Raw genomic sequence first — 16,346 nt, forward strand, 5'->3', positions numbered from 1 at the left:
TTTTAGGAATATTGTCTCACAATTAACATTTAGGAATTACAGCCATTTTTACATCATCATTATAGCTTCAAACACTCAGTAAAAAACGGTGGACTTAAATGTATCCCATGACAGCGTCCTTGAGTGTTTCACAGCATCAAGCCAGACTTTTTTATTTCTCTTTTTCTTCACCAGAGATCAGCACTCTGCGCAAGATCATCTCCTTGCTGGTGGAGATCAAAGAAGAGCAACAGAAGCAGTGGGTGGTGCTGAGGGACATCCAAGCCCGACTGCAGGGTCAGACTGCCGACGACGAAGGGGAGGTGGAGGCACTGGACATGGAGCTCCCTCTGAGGACCCTGAAGGAGCTGGATGAGATGGAGACCCAGCTGGAGGACCCGGCAGTCCAGAAGCGAATGGTAATTAAAAGGTGCTGTTCACGTGCTTGACTTGCCCGATATGTGAATCTGAGATTTCTGATGATGACACCAGGTCAAAATTCTGGGTGTCTTACTTGTCACGGATGGGCGGGGCTACTATTGATGATGCAGTGAGACGCCTGATGCAAACTTTGCTTTCATTTGCTGTTGGCTCTGAGCTGAACTGGGTGGGCCAAGAGGAGCTTCAGGAACACTCGCCTCCAGGGGGTGCTCTTCTGTAAGTCACCTTAAAGATGTAGAACAGAAGTTTAGCCCAGCATGGGTGGTAAATAAAGACTAAGCTTTTCTAACCCTCAGGTGCTCTGAAGCGAACTCCAGTAGGTAAGGAGGCCACCCACCACCAATATGCTGATGTGGTGAAGCGATGGCTATGCTTCGTGCTTCGTCCCTCAGACAGGGAGGGAGTGGCCGCCGTTGCTGGAAGCCTTCCACGGACATTTCACATTCTGAGGAAACAGACATTTTCAACCAAAGTTCAACACTCTGGTGTTTGTCTAACCAAAATACTTGAACACAACAGTTTGAATCCAGGATTAGATGTTCAAAAAAGCACTGTGCATGAAAAGATTCATCACTGTATATTTTTTCATTATTGCTCTTCTTCCAGAGGACAAATATATCCAATTAAAGAAGCATTTCAGAGAACTGTATTGGTTGGATCTTTGGGAATTTCACTGAAAAAACGATGCATTTAATAGAGCTACAAGCTTTCTTTTTAAGATGCTTTTTATGGTATTTTTCTCATGTAATGCTTCTCAGAACCTGTCACTCTATGGTTGTTCAGTATGTATAACCCTTGAAAGACCCGACAGACAATTTGAGCCATTCAGTTTTTTATTTTCATGCTATTTTGGTTGTGCTAAATGAATATAGCATAATATAAATATATATTATATATAGCTGCACCTTAGCCATGATGGCAAGACTTTACATACAGCAGGGTCTGAAAATGGTCATGCACTGAGTGTGAAAATGGCTCTTCATCCTCCTCTGAAGACATCAGCTGATGTCCTCTTGGTTTATTAAGTCATGGTTACTTCCAGTTCCTGCCTCACCAAAAGGACATGAAATTAAAATATTACAGGTTTAACATTTTCTCTGATCACCTTGAGTTTTACTGGGAAACACAGAGTTTGTATAAATGATAGGCGGAGCTACCATTGCCGAGGTGCAGTGAAAAGTTTGTTAACCTGGAGATTTAAACTCTGATTTCACTTTGAGAAAAAAATCTCATTTAAACTGTGGATAATCTGTAGACCTCTTCTCCATAAGCTGTGCCTTTGTGAGGCAGCTTTTAGGTTGTCAGCCAACAACTGATTATTGATCAATCACCTGTAATGCTGTAGAATTCAGGTGATTGGTAGAGGTAAAGGTTTAAAGTCAGAATCTTTAAATGTTTTATCCCCCCTTTTGTTCCAACAACACCAGTACTTGAGCTCCAGCTGAACTCCTCATGTTATCCCTGCATGATCTTGACAATTATCTATCAATCTATTTCCTTTTGATTGCTGTGAATTTTTGTTTCTTGTTTAGTTGCCAATTTGTGGTCACTGAACTACACTTGGTTGGCTCCATCTCTGCTGGTAGTTGAGAGATATTCTAACAATTCATAATCTCTGCACAGGTCCTCTGTCTCTGCATTTAGTTTATTGTTTCCAGTGTTTTAGACACGTATCTTTTCATTGTGTTGTAATTTGCTTTACTGATTGGAGTTTGGAAAGCAGTGTTGTTGACAGACCAGCCACAGTGTTTGAGAGGAGGCTCGACAGTTATTTGTTGGTGATTTTCCATGCATGTGTAAAATGTTTCTGCACAGTTCTGCATGTAGAAATTCTGTCTGAGTACAAACTTCACAACCTTACAGAGCAATGGTCAGGATAACACTATCCAACATTTCAACCAGGAAAAAGTCATACCCCAGTCATACCACCTTTGTGCTGGTATGACTGGCCTTTTCCCCAGAAGACGTTTTAACATTTGTGACAGTAAGGAAGGCTCAGGTCTAAATAATGCAATGAATGCATGCTGCTCTGGTTTCAAAGTTTCCTCAAGTTACTATCACTGATTTACTGTAACACGGTCGTAGCTCATGACAACTGGCATATCTCTGTCAAAACAACGTATTAAATCTTCAGTAAATGCAGAACCGTGTCTCTTTGGCGATCTGCCCATAATTCTCTGATAATGAGACTTCGGAGCTGAGAGTGACACATGCACAATATTCCCGATAGTCATCTCTGTCATCTCATGGGAAAGTACAGGAAATGGGAATTTTGTTTAGCTCTGCAGCTTCTAAACGGCACTGGTGGTTTGCCACCTTTGGTTCCTCTTTCAACATACAAAACAACAACAACAAACAAACAGAATATTAAGCACTTTTAAATGATCTGTGCTGATCTATGGGAAAACATACATTTACAGTGTTTTACAACTATAAGGAGGTAAAAGGAAAGATGATACAACTACAAACAGATCAGGACCGAAAAGAGGTGACTGGAGAAGAAACGCTTAGTGCATCATGGTCCCCCAGAAGTCTGAGTGTGTCACAGCATAAGTAAGTGAGGGTTCATATTCACCTGATTCAACAAAATTAGCAAATTCAAAAATGAACGTTTTAAGGCTAATTGTGAAAGTATACAGGGTGTATGGCTTGTGAAGCTAAACTGACAGATGGGTTCAGAGAAGAGGGGCCTGAAAGCTCTATCTCCCATTCTGCTTTTAAAAACTCTACGAACCACAAGTAAGCCTGCAGTCTGAGTGTGCTCTGTGGGAATAATATAAAACTGCGAGGACGTTATATGTAAGCAGAAGGATTTTAAATAAAATTCTACGTTCAACAAGAAAACAATGATGAGAAGCTAAAATGGGAGGAAAATTGTCTCTTTTCTAGTCTCTTAGAAGTATCACTGTGGTGTTTTGCACACAGTGAGAGCTCTATTTGGAAGTTTTTTTCAGGAAGGTTTTGGAAGATGGTAATAAATAGTAATCAGAATAGTGCAGACCTGAAAAGAAAACAAAGTGCATGGACTAGCTTTTCAGCATGAGTCTGAGACAGGATGTTTCTAATTTTAGTAATATTGTGCAGAAAAAAAATTCTACATATTTGTTTAATGTGTGAGTTAAAGGACATATTATGATTAAATATGGCACCAAAGAAATGTGAGCCAGTGTGAGGGTCTCATTTCAAATTTATTTCTCATATTTTAGGGCCTAGCACAATAAACTCAGTGCTGTTTATATGTTAAGCCTCTCTGAAATGAATGTAATGAATTCAACCATAAAAAGGCACCTAACTGAAAGAATGAATCAGTCTTGTGTCCACACATAACAGAAAAAATAGCAACAAATCATTTTAAATTGCATTTTAAATTTGCAGTCTTGCAGCCCATCGATCATTTCTTTGCATTTCTTTAGCTGATTTTATGAAAAAAATCAACCAATTCGGCAGGCACCAACAAGGTCATTCCCAAAGAACTATTGATTGAAATCTTGGCATATTTTGGTGTGGTGTACAGTTTGTCCTTAAGAAATTGAGGAAACACGACAAGTACAACGCAAAAGAAGAAGTGGAAAGTCTAAAAACTATCTACAGCAGATAAACAGTATGTGAAAATCATGTCCTTGAGAATGGACGGTTGTCAAGAAGCCACTGTGAATGGATGTAAACACAAAAGTATATACCAAATTCTAGAGTATTTAAAAAAAAAAAAAAGACTTAACTCGTCGACATTGTGTACAGAAGAAGTCGGGAGAACGGGGTGTTTAACATATGTCCATATTATGGCCCTAGATTAAAATGTTCTTAAGTTTGTGTGTTAAGATGACACTTTTGTTGACTCCAGAGGAATTAAAGCCACAAACTTCGGACCAATACGGTTTTCCCAAATGGAACACGTGACAAGAAAGTTAATTTTGAGTTTGTTTTTGTTGCTTTTGTGTGTTGTGGGGGGAGGAGGCAGCATCATTGCCAGGGTAGGAAGTATTGAAACCATGCTTTTAAAATAAAAGTACAGGCATTGTCGCATACAGTTTAGACACTATTAGGATAGTACCTCTGGTTCCCATTGAAACTTGGAAAAATAATAGTTGCGAATGTGAAACAAACAAGAGAAGTTTTCTGTCCTTCAGTTGTTCTTGTTCTGTACTAGATATTTTCATTTTTATATGAAACTTTATTGTTTTGTTATTTCAATATAGGGTTAAAGCTTATCATCACTTAGTTTTGTTTTTGAAATTCTCTACTGTTACTGTGATTGTAACTGCTCACGAACGTGTAAAGAAAAACATAGTTTATTTGCAAACATTGGTTATTTAATCTGTCCAAACTCCAAAGTGTACTTTGAGTAACACGACAGTTGTTATTATTCAGTGAAACCTTCGTTTTCTTTAATATATATATTTTTTATATAGCATGTAAAGAAAGGCTTTTGGAAACAGCACAGATCATTGAACTTAATTTCGCTATTTGGATCTCTTGACATGAGCGTTAGGTATTTTATTTTGAAAACAAAAGCGGAACTCGTTTCTTCTTGCGGATTGTTTTCACACTCCGACGGAAAGTCTGCTCCTCAGATGAGCTTGGACCATGGGGGAAGCTACAGCTGGATGGAATCTTTTTCTTCAGCCGACACAGTGAGAAAAAGTAACACTGACAACGTATAACAACTGAAAGTAACGCCGACACGGAGCAATAATGCTCTCACACATTCAACAAGTAAACGAAGCAGTGGAAGTTTCTTCTGCCAAAGTGAAATAACCCACAATCCGCGAGAGGTAAGTAACTTTAAAGTTCAGCTGGCTGTTCTTTGTGTGGCTGCTGTGCACGAGTCAAAGTTTTTTTGTTTGTTTTTTTGTTGATTATGTTCCGCTTCGAAATTCAGATGTAATTCTTTCTGCCAAGAAAAGCCGGCAAACTCACGGTTTCTCTAACAAAGCAGCGTTCTGTGGATCCTGCGGGACGTGTTGTACAGCTTAAACACCACCTGTCGCGCGGCGTTTTCCTGTGCCCAGTCCGCAGAAAGCCTCCGTACTTATTTCACGCATATTTAGAAAATACACGGTGTTCAGTGAAAACACATGGAGCAAAATATGTCATTTAGATAAGTCTTCAATCTTATAAATAAATAAATAAATGTGCAGTATGCAGTATTTACAGTAGCCCCTGCCTTCAGCCCATTATCAGCGCTTCCCGTGGTTCAGTCCGCGGTCAGCACTCCTAATTAAATACACAGATTTATCGATGCATTTTGATGTCTGTTCATAACGTGTTTTCAGCGTTGTTTCAAGTTGCAGGGATATAAGGAGTAAGATTACTTATAATAAAGTAGTTAATGGGTCCCTCTACGTTATTACTGGGAAGGAGTTAGCTACAACAAATACAGCAAAATGAGCTCTGAATGATCATGTAAATTTGTTCTCCAAACTCACGTAGCCCGAAGCATCAGAGTGTTATTTCAGCTCAGGTCACAGATCCACTCGTGTCTCCACCCCCCCCCCCCCCCCTCTTTGGGTGCTGAATGTTTCTAGCTCACAGGCTGGCATATTGTCTATTGTTTACATGGTTATTGGACTGCTGTCTAAGAGTTCTAGCTGTGTAACCGTACTCATCATCCTCAGCCTATAACATCATATCATCCTTCTCCTGACTGTCTTTTTTTCCTTGAAGAAGGTTTGTGTGTGGGGGGTGGGGGTGGAGGAGTATTTCCTGGTACCGGTCAGGATCCTGGTTTTCCAATCTCCTCAGAAATCTGCTAATGTGCTTAGTGCTCAGGACCCAAAGCAGTTGCTGTACCTCAAACCTGAGTCACAGGGCAGGAATTCAGAGAGCGCCCTAGTTTGTTGTTGGAGTACCACAGTTATGAGAAGAGATATCATATAGAAAATATGTATTTGAATTATTTAAATATGCAGAGAGAGGTATGATTGTGGTCTTTGATGAAGCGTCACCATCACAGAAAACCACTCTCCTTCCACTTAGGTAAATAAAGGTAAGTATTTCTCATGAGAGGCTGGAAAAGCAAGCAAAGGGAGTTTCTCTTTGAGGAATGAAACCAGTTGTTTCAGAAGTGCTCTCATACCAGACTGTGACATAATAAAGAACAAGACACCAATCAGTGTGTTACTGTCAAAAGGTTGTCATTCTGACTTTAGATAGTGTTGACAGGTAACTTGGCATTTCATATAGGTCCTGCTGGTCCCACTCTTGTCATACTGAAGCTAAAACCTGGTTATTACAGAGTACTTACTGCCAGAAATAGGACTGCTTAATTATGGCAAAAAATCTGAACTATTTTTGTCATTATTACAATTCACGTTACCCATTATCAGTGTTGTCCTCGACCCTCATCCCCATGTCTTCCATACTGAACAAAAGCCCAGGTAAATACATGTTACTGCTGTTAAGCAAAGGTTGTACTAGCAACTCTTTCTTTAACCGGGACACCAGGGCAGAGGCCATGCAGACTTTGAGTGTTCTTCCTTGTCCTGCATGCGTTCTCTCTGGCTTCCTGTCACAGTCCAAAGACCTGCAAGTTAGGTTAATGCTAATTTATCTGTTAATGTGTGATAGATGAAGTGAACAGAATAAAGTAGCGTATGAATATATCTTTCAATATTTTTTATCATAGCACTCCAAAGCACTTTTAGTGGTCACTAAAAAAGAGCTAAATAAATGCCAGTCCGTTTCCAGATTTAAGCTGTGATGACATTAGGCCTCATCTGCAAGCATTTACCTTCAACTTCCAAGAAGGCACAAGTCTGCAGTCACATTAACTGTCACATGTTTCAGTGTTCTTTGCTAACATAGGTCTTTAAACAAGGCAGGCAAGTAGCAATGCTTTTGAAACCTGTACAGAATGGCTCTGCCTTCAAACAATTCTTGGACTTCCAAATATTTAAATTTGCATTTTTACCAGTGCTTAGCTAAAAGGTAAATGGACTGATTCTTATATAGCGCCTTTTACTCTCCCGGACTACTCAAAGCGCTCTATACAACATGCCACATTCACCCAATCACACAAGCACTTTCTTTCTATGCTTAGTGCTTCCTAACTTCATTCATACACATTCACAGCAACTTGGGGTTAGTATCTTGCCCAAGGATACTTGACATGTAGACTGGAGAAGCCTGGGATCGAACCTTCCAATCAGTAGGGGACAGCAGGGAAGCTGTAGATGTCTGCAGTACTATGTCAGATGCTGCATAATTAGTGGTCAGGTATGTTTCGTGTATAGAAAATATACATAGTGTACTTTTGTATACTCTTATACATAAGAGAAGGTGTGTTGGTTGAAAATAATGGGGACAGAACCTGTATTGTTGAACCTGAACTGTTTACTTCGTCACATGGTAACCTAAAAAGCTGACGTGCAAAATGATTATATTTTTGCATATCAGCGGGCGTACATATGAAAGGCAAATTGACTCGTACTTTTGTTCTCAGGTTTCAGAGAACTTTTTACTAGAGATGGCACGCTACCGATACTGATACCGATATCATAAATTTGGATATCTGCCGATACCGATATTAATCCAATATAGTGTATTTTATAGTTGATAAAACTGTTTGTTTTTTATCTTGCTGCATTTTGTATAAGCTCATACTCAGGTTTTAAAAAACAAAACACTAAAGCTATTCTGTTATACCTGTATGCAAAAATACACTGCACCCAAAATATTTCATAGTTCAGCAATACTGATCAGTCTAATAAACTTGAACCTACACAATCCTCCCTATTCTGGTATTCTAAAAAGTACGTAGTGGAAATATTAAACAACTTAATTAATAGGGTTGCCAATGTCAAGCAAAAAAAAAATTGAACCACCCCCCACCTCATGATGCTTAATCGACGTAATCGACTTCAAAACACGTGTAAAACAAATGCACAGAAATCAATTATATTTCTACAATAATTAAATAAATTCAACATCTTTCTTCAACAGAATTGCAGACTGCACGGATGGTACCTTCCCAAAGGAAAAAGTACTGTAGGTACTAGGGTATATATTAGACTCATAGTTACTATATACAATAATGGATTTCTATACATTTTGCATCAGATGAAAACTTTGGGTGTAAGATTCAGATAACTATTTATTAAAAGCTAGACATTTTAAATGAGAATAAGAAAGAAAAGTATGTCTTTGTTCCCCCCTTTTCCCTGTTAATGCCCTATCCCCCCCCATGGCAAAACTTTGCTAGACCTGCCCCTGCACAGTTACCAGCTGTCAGCTACTTAGAAAAGGATCCTGGTGTAGAAAGTAATATTAAATACATTCTAACAACAGCTTATCAAGCTAAACCAGCTGCTGTTGATTATTATTTTGTCTTTCTGGCGCAAAGTGGGCGATAAACAAACAAGAGAGACGGACTCGCAGTAGAAAAGCCGATCAGATGATCATTGATCAGTTTCATGATTGAAGTAGCAGCAGGAGAGAGAGAGAGAGAATGAGAGGCCATCGCTCCATATATCGGTTGTTAAGCTTAACGTGGGAATGCTTTACAAACATTCAGAGGTAAACTTACACACTTGCTTTACTTCTCTGGGATAGCTTTCTCCGAGATGAAATGCTGATTTGTAAGCACGTAGCAAGGCTTCAAATGCTTAACCAGACCGCCGACAGTTCTCGCGCGCTATCACGTGACGCATGTTGCTCCGACGTGCTAAGGTTATGAGCTGGGTTATGCTATGTTGCAAGGTTTGTGAGGGGCTTTTGTGATATTTAATAGATCGGATTACATTTATTTCTCTCCGATATTCGATCCAGTAATTTAGGTCAGTATTGGAACGATACGTAATATCGGATCAGTCCATCTCTACTTTTTACTACCCAACCAACCGCATACACATTCATATAGCACTTTTTTTCTGTGCCTGTAACTATCACACACACTGACAATCCAATGGATACCTCGTAGTGTGACTTTGGTTTCACGACTGGACGGGCCACGGTTCAAACTGCCAACCTTTTGATTAGCCACAGATACCCCACAAGGGTGTCCACAAAAAGCTTGCTAAGGCCTCCAGTGCTGGAAGTAGGGATACACCCATACCACCTTTCTGGAAAACGAGTACGAGTACTTGCATTTCAGTACTCGCCGATACCGAGTACTTAATAAAATCATGATTTAAATTTACAGGTAACAGCTTTAGTCCTATAATTTAACAAAAAGAAAACAAGGGACTAGTTTGGAATTAAGAACATTTGTTTAAAATGAAAAGCATGTTGTATGCAACATATTACAGAATAAATAATTCTAAAAAATATTTAAACAGTGACAGTGCAACTCAAGTATTCTTTTCAGTTTGTTGTAAACTCTGCCACTTTGGACAACACAAGGGGCATTAATAAACATCTTTGCTATTTAGTGCACAATATTTGAATAAACTAACAACATCCACCAACATAGAACTGTGGCAGTCAGTGCAGCTGAGGTAGGTATTAACATCAAGTCTAAGACGACTCACTTAATGGAGAGAAAAAGTGAGTGGCAGGGTTTTTTTTTTAAGAAAAGTAGCTTTTCTGCATTATCAGCAGTCAGACTGTTTCTGTTTTCATCTATAATGTGTGACACTGAGCTAGAAGGCCTTTCACTTTCCAAACTGCTACATGGAGCTGAGAGGTATTTACGGGCTATTTTAGCCAAAGTGGGGAACCTGATTTTGTTGACACCCCAGTACTTCAGAGGACTGTCTTCACGAGGGCTTGGGGCCTCTCCGAGGTATGCGTCGAGCTCAATGGCAGCACCTGCTGCCAGCGGCTGTGCTGCCTGGGGCTGCTCCTTAGCGATTTCGTCAAATACAGTGTCCAGACTGCTGCTAGTGCTGGCCTGGGCCTTGAGGAACAGTTTAGCAGGAGGTTCTGCAGCTTCTGCCCGACTCCCCTCTGCCTCAGCTCTGGACATCATCTGCAGCTCCTGCTTCAGGTGCAGCTTGGCCTCTGGAGCAGTGTTGTTGGAGAAGAAGCGATCTTTATACCTGCACAAAATTCATAAATGTATTAATATGTGGATAAATAGGACTGATTTTAGTTTCCCGTAAACCACTGGAACAAATGCCAGCCATTTGGCTTTCTGGTAGTAATAAGGAAAATGTATTTCATATTATATATATTGCATACATTTGTATTTGTGTATTTTAGTTACAAAAATAAAATATAATATTTCAGATGTAAAATAATCTTACATTTAGTACTGTAGTTTATCATTGAATACCTATAGCACACAGACTTTACCTTGGGTCGAGTATGGTGGAAATGAAGTACAGTGGGTTGGTCTCGACGTCACTGAAGCGCTTCTTGACAGCTGCCAGTAAGGTTGCTTTCATTGTCTTGACGCCGTGGTCCTCGTCTGTTTCTCTGTTTAGAAGTCTCACTAGCACAGTCACAGCTGGGATGACATCAGAGGCTAGTGCATTGTAGCTGCTCACTTTTTTAGTTAGTTCCTCAAAGGGGGAGAGGATGGCAACAGTCGTCTCCATAAGAGCCCATTGGTGAGCGGTGAGATAGTCAGGGAGTTCATGCTCGGACACCCCCAGCACTCGCTTTTGCTCAATGAGGGACTGGAGCATGTAATACGTGCTGTTCCAGCGCGTCTGTACGTCCTGCTGCAGTCTCTTTATTGGCTGGTTGAGCTGTCCCTGAATGTCCTCGAGGCGGGAGTAGGCTAAGGAGGAGTGTTTAAAATGCCCAACTATTTTCCATCCTACTGCTAAAGCATCAGCTATGCTCCTCTGTGCTAATAAGCCCTTGTGAACAGCCAGTTGGAGCGTGTGCGCGACACACGGCAGACTTGGGAGCCCTGCGTCATTCATGGCTTTAATCATGTTTTTGGCATTGTCACGAAGCACAACATGTACTGATGTCTTAGGTATACCCCATGTCTGGAGCATTTCCTCAAACACATGCGCTATAGCCTGACTGGTGTGCGAGCCGCGGAATTGTAATATGGTTTGTTGTGGCGTGAAACTCTCGTCTATCCACTGGGAGGTTAGACTAATCAGCGACACGGGGCTAACACTGCTTGTCCAAATATCCGTGGTGAAACTAAACGCAGAGGAGGCTTGCAATAGGCTGTGGATATGTTTTTCGTCGTGTAGTTTAGGCAGCTCCGTGTCAGTCACGTAGCGGCGGCTTGGGACATCATATCTGGGCTCCAGAACATGGAGGAGACGCAGGAATCCCACATTTTCTATCTCTGAGAGTGGCTGGTCACTCAATGCAATGTACTCGATAATTGCCTGTGTTATTTTCACAGCACGTGGATTGTCTCTGGACATTTTCTCTCGTCTTGTAAGAGTTTGCTGCAGCGTGGGTTGTGTTGGTTTAGAAGCGTGGGTAAACTCTTTGTACTCGTCGTGTTGGGATTTTAGGTAATTGATTAAATTGTGTTAAATGCGCTACCTTTTGAGCCTCATCTGGATAATTTCGCTGAGCACAATTTGCAGTCCGCCTGTGTTTTGTCATCTTCATTCACTTTGAAATAGTTCCACACGGCTGACATGTCTCGCCTCGCCTTCTCCCCGCTCTGAGCTGCAGCTGGGGCCTGGGGACGGGCACTCGGCACCTGTGATTAACCTCTTACACGCCGCTCAAACAGACATTTCTCAGACCGTGGTATCGGTCCCCGGTATCGGGGGACTTTTAGCGAGAACAAAACTCGGTGAACACAGGTGCTGCTCTTTAAGTTTCTGTTGTTTGTCTTTACTCTCTTTCCATTCAAGAGGAATGTGAAAGGCTCTCAGGGCTACAAGTGTTGCTTTTTATTTGGTCTTGCCCTCCTAGTGCTGGTTTCAGAAGAAGCGATTTTAGTTTTGATCAGGAAAAAAATCAGAATCATGTTTATGGAGAAAAAAATGAAATTAGAAATTGAATAGTAATATTTTGCTATATTTTTGTAACTTTATGGCCAATACAGTATGTAGACACACACAGACTCCTCTGCTTTGACCTGTAAACAATTATGTGATCTAACAGTGTACCATTTCTTTTACATCTCAGAAATGGTTGTAGCTCTAGGAATTACCCAGTAAATATTTCCCAACTACTTACAAGGACAGCTTGCTTCTTGCAGAAAAAAATACTGCAAGAGTACACTGTTCATTAACCTTGTTTTGCTAAACTGAGCTGAGCGTTACATGTCTAGGAGGCGAGCTGAACTGACCTCAGCTGCATTACCTGTTAACAGCCTGAAGCTTGAAGCTTCTCCTCCCTTATATCACACACGGTGTTAGTGTCACCGGTTTTCATCTTTACTTTAGAAATTAAAACCAAATTGATGTGTCTGTGCTGCAGAGAGCCACAAACACAATATTTTCATTGGATATCAGTCTGATACTGACTCGCTTGTCTGTTAGAAAAAAAATAAAATTCAGAAGTTTTTATTATTGTTGGGTTTTTTTGTGTATATAATTCAAATGCTAAATAGAAATCCAGTAGAGATATATTTTTATATTTAATTGTTAGGAAACATATGTTAAAGCTGAGCCCAATGTTGCCTAGAAAGTAATAGATGGCTTATTCATTTAAGAGAGGTCCTGTTGAATAAGTACTTTGTAACTGTAGACAGCCAAAGTCAAGATATTAGTGTTAGTATCAGAGTTTGGGGGGGACTCCAGTATGTACTCCAGTTCTGTCTTCTGCTCGTCAAATACATTTCATTGCAATGTTGACCCTGTGCTAACTTGCATATGACAAATACAACTGAAAGCTGAAAACAGTCAGCGTGTTCAATTCAATTCAATTCAATTCAATTTTATTTATATAGCGCCAAATCACAACAAATGTCGCCTCAAGGCGCTTCATAGATACAGAGAAAAGCCCAACAATCATATGACCCCCTATGAGCAAGCACTTTGGCGACAGTGGGAAGGAAAAACTCCCTTTTAACAGGAAGAAACCTCCGGCAGAACCAGGCTCAGGGAGGGGCGGCCATCTGCTGCGACCGGTTGGGGTGAGAGAAGGAAGACAGGATAAAGACATGCTGTGGAAGAGAGACAGAGATTAATAACAGATACGATTCAATACAGAGAGGTCTGTTAATACATTGTTGTGCGTCAGACAGCACAGCGGGGCTCTGTGTGTGCACTGATGGGTCAGCCAGTAGGAAGTAGAGGTGGGAATCACCATACATCCCACGATACGATATTATCACAATACATAACACATGATATGATATTATTGCAATTTTTAAAAAATATTTTGCGATATTCAGATTCTGTACATAAAGGTAAACTTTATCAATATTCATTTTATCTAATATCAAAGTCTCACACTCAGTCTTTCTCTCATTTCACTTTTATTGTTGACAAACTGAACGGTTTGTATTACAGTCTAGTCCAACTTAACTGAACGCAACCATCTGGTACAATTATAGCTATTCTGAACTATGCAGTTTATGAAAACTATGCAGCCCCTTCAGCAACTGAAGAATTTGAAAGTAAATTAAAACAAAATATAATTTTACATTAAATAAAAAAGTTTTAAACTTAATTAAAATAAAACATGTCTTAAATTAAAATAAGTAAACTGTCATTTTTATTGCTGCAAAAAACAAGTTAAACACATTTGGACAGTGAAGGAATGTCAGGATTCTTGCTCAGAAAAAGGATCAACATGCTCTGAAGTCAGAGCACAAAAACCTTTTTTGTAACAAAATATCGATTTCTGCTGTCCCTGTATTGATACATTATTAACAAACAAAATATCACGATACTACACAGTATCGATTTTCCCCCCCACCCCTAGTAGGAAGGTTAGTGTTTAATACACAACATAGAAGAAATCTGCAACATACACTTTCAGAGAATTTCAGTGAGATGTGAATGTCACCATTTGGCAGCAGCTACTTTGATCAGCTGTTGGCTCAACAATAAAAAGACAGACTTATGGGCTGTAGAAAGTCTGTTACCTGTGAAATTTCACACACTCACTATCCTACAGTTATAACATGCAATGGAGCCAACTGAACCGCTCTACTTTTTTGGGTACACAGCAGCACTGTATCCACAACACAAACTAATCCTGTTCTTATTTAGACAGGTGAGTGACTCATGGACTTGTTCTCCATCAGAACTGAAAGCACACAAAGTTCACATCTGGAGCTAACCGGGTCTATGTGCAGAGGATACTTTGAGCCTGAGCTGTGATTTAAGTCAGGTGTTGCGCCATCAGCACTTTTATTTGAGGTGCTGTTGAATTTGGTTAAGCATACTGGGTGTGAGTGGTGCAGTGCAAATACTTTGACAGCAGACTGTGGTGTGTTTGTGTGTGTGTGTTTACACAGTCTGGCTGCAGAGAGCTCTCTTCTCAGTCCAAATGTGTGTTTGTGCAAGTTGGTGATCTCTGTGCTGTGGGACAGGTTTCCATGGAATAAATCTGTGCCCTGTGGTGAGGGGACACACCCTGCTAATGTAAAGAGGAGTGCACTCGCACACTTTTAAAAGCTAAACTTAGCCATTCTAAGTGGAAGTAACTACATGGCTGCCAGCGTAGCCCATGACCTGCAGGAAATCCCATCAGATGGAGGAGAAGTGCTCAGGAATGGCATGTGGACAGTTTTTTTTTTCTTTTTTGGCCAACTTGGTCTACTACTTAAAGTACTGGGAGCCATTCTGTGCACAAGTTTCCTTCCTTTTCATAAAATAGCCAGTGATTACAAGGATTGAGTGAAATTGTCTTCTTCATAACAAATTGGGAAAAAACCTTAATATTTTTGTGACTGAGTAAACGTACTTCTGGAGTTGCCTAATAGTCATTCAGAAGTGGAAGCTGTGGAGATGCTAAGCTTATGTCTGTCAGGGATAAAGAGACTGGAAGGTGTAGGCTTAGGTTGTTGACAGCTATTAAGCTTTGAAAATAAGATGCTAAAACGAGTCGCCAGATATCCTTTGCAGCTGTTCGTGAGTTTGAGTGGGCTGTTCAGTCTGTGTGTGGAAAACACTGCATGCCAGTGATGCACCACTGATTTGTGATTTCCCTGACTTTTCCAAATATTGCCTCCCAGTGCTCAGTTGCTGTAGGTTGGTAGGTAATGATGCTGGATACCACTGTCACACACAGTAAGTTGGTGAAAAATGTTGAAGGAGTTTTGTATGTGAAGCCAGGTGATATTTTGATGGCCCTACCTCAGCTGAACCCCCCACCTCGGGTCAAGGTCTGGGACTGTGTGTGGGATTTTTTCCCCCCATTATCAACAGGATGATAATGAGGGGAAACAGAAAGGAAACAGACACCAACCTGAGTAGTGTTTGTTTTTGAGTGTCTCTGAGCACCAGAGAATTGTGACTTGTTGGGAAATAGTAACTGAACACATAATGGTGAGTCATGTGCTAAAAAGACACCTATGAAAATGAGTGTTGTACAGCTATATGTTAGGCTGGGAGGGTGGGAGCTTCTTGTGGTTTTAAGTGTGAACAGTAAGCTTCAGTAGTCCACTCAGTTCCTTTATGTCTCAGCACACATGCTCAGACATGCAGTGACCTCAGACTGCTCTGAGGTACAACACTAATACGGTTTGTGCACTTGGTGCTTAAAAATACTGCAAAAGATGGTAGATCAGCTACAAAAAGCAGTATTAACTCCATGTAATATATTCACTGTGAGGCTCTGTGTTGAACTGATTGGTCAGTGAACACATGGATGTAATTTACTCTTCTCAAGGTCTCTTGACAGCATACGCATTTTTCACTTGAACTCAGACACACAGAAATATAACCATAACATTTCTTCAAAGGTTAAGATAATCTGGAGGAGTCTCTGTATGCAAAGGAAAAGAATGAATGTCTGAGAGTTTTGAGACCTCAGGCAGCACTGTTTAAAATCAGGCCTGGTCCTGTAGTGGTACACGCTGGGCTTCTAAACGCTTCTGCAGTCCTGTGGTCAGTGAACACATTTTGTCACTCTTACCATAGTGGTCTAACACGCTGTGT

The 16,346-nt window shown here is 40.5% G+C and overlaps 1 protein-coding gene and 1 pseudogene across 1 annotated transcript in view; one reads left to right on the forward strand and one right to left on the reverse strand.

Moving 5' to 3' along the window:
* The first annotated feature begins 4,957 nt into the window (after window positions 1–4,957).
* The window catches only part of LOC146504897 (ras and Rab interactor 2-like), a 56,624-nt gene continuing 45,235 nt past the window's right edge, over window positions 4,958–16,346 (forward strand). Inside the window, exon 1 of the mRNA XM_085183138.1 lies at window positions 4,958–5,192. The gene's annotated coding sequence lies outside the window, so the exon portion shown is untranslated. The remainder of the gene's footprint in view (window positions 5,193–16,346) is intronic.
* Window positions 9,504–12,119, reverse strand: LOC146504898 (zinc finger BED domain-containing protein 4-like; annotated as a pseudogene).

Source organism: Neolamprologus multifasciatus, chromosome 13 (genome assembly GCF_963576455.1).
Source record: "Neolamprologus multifasciatus chromosome 13, fNeoMul1.2, whole genome shotgun sequence".
Classification (NCBI taxonomy): Eukaryota; Metazoa; Chordata; class Actinopteri; order Cichliformes; family Cichlidae; genus Neolamprologus; species Neolamprologus multifasciatus.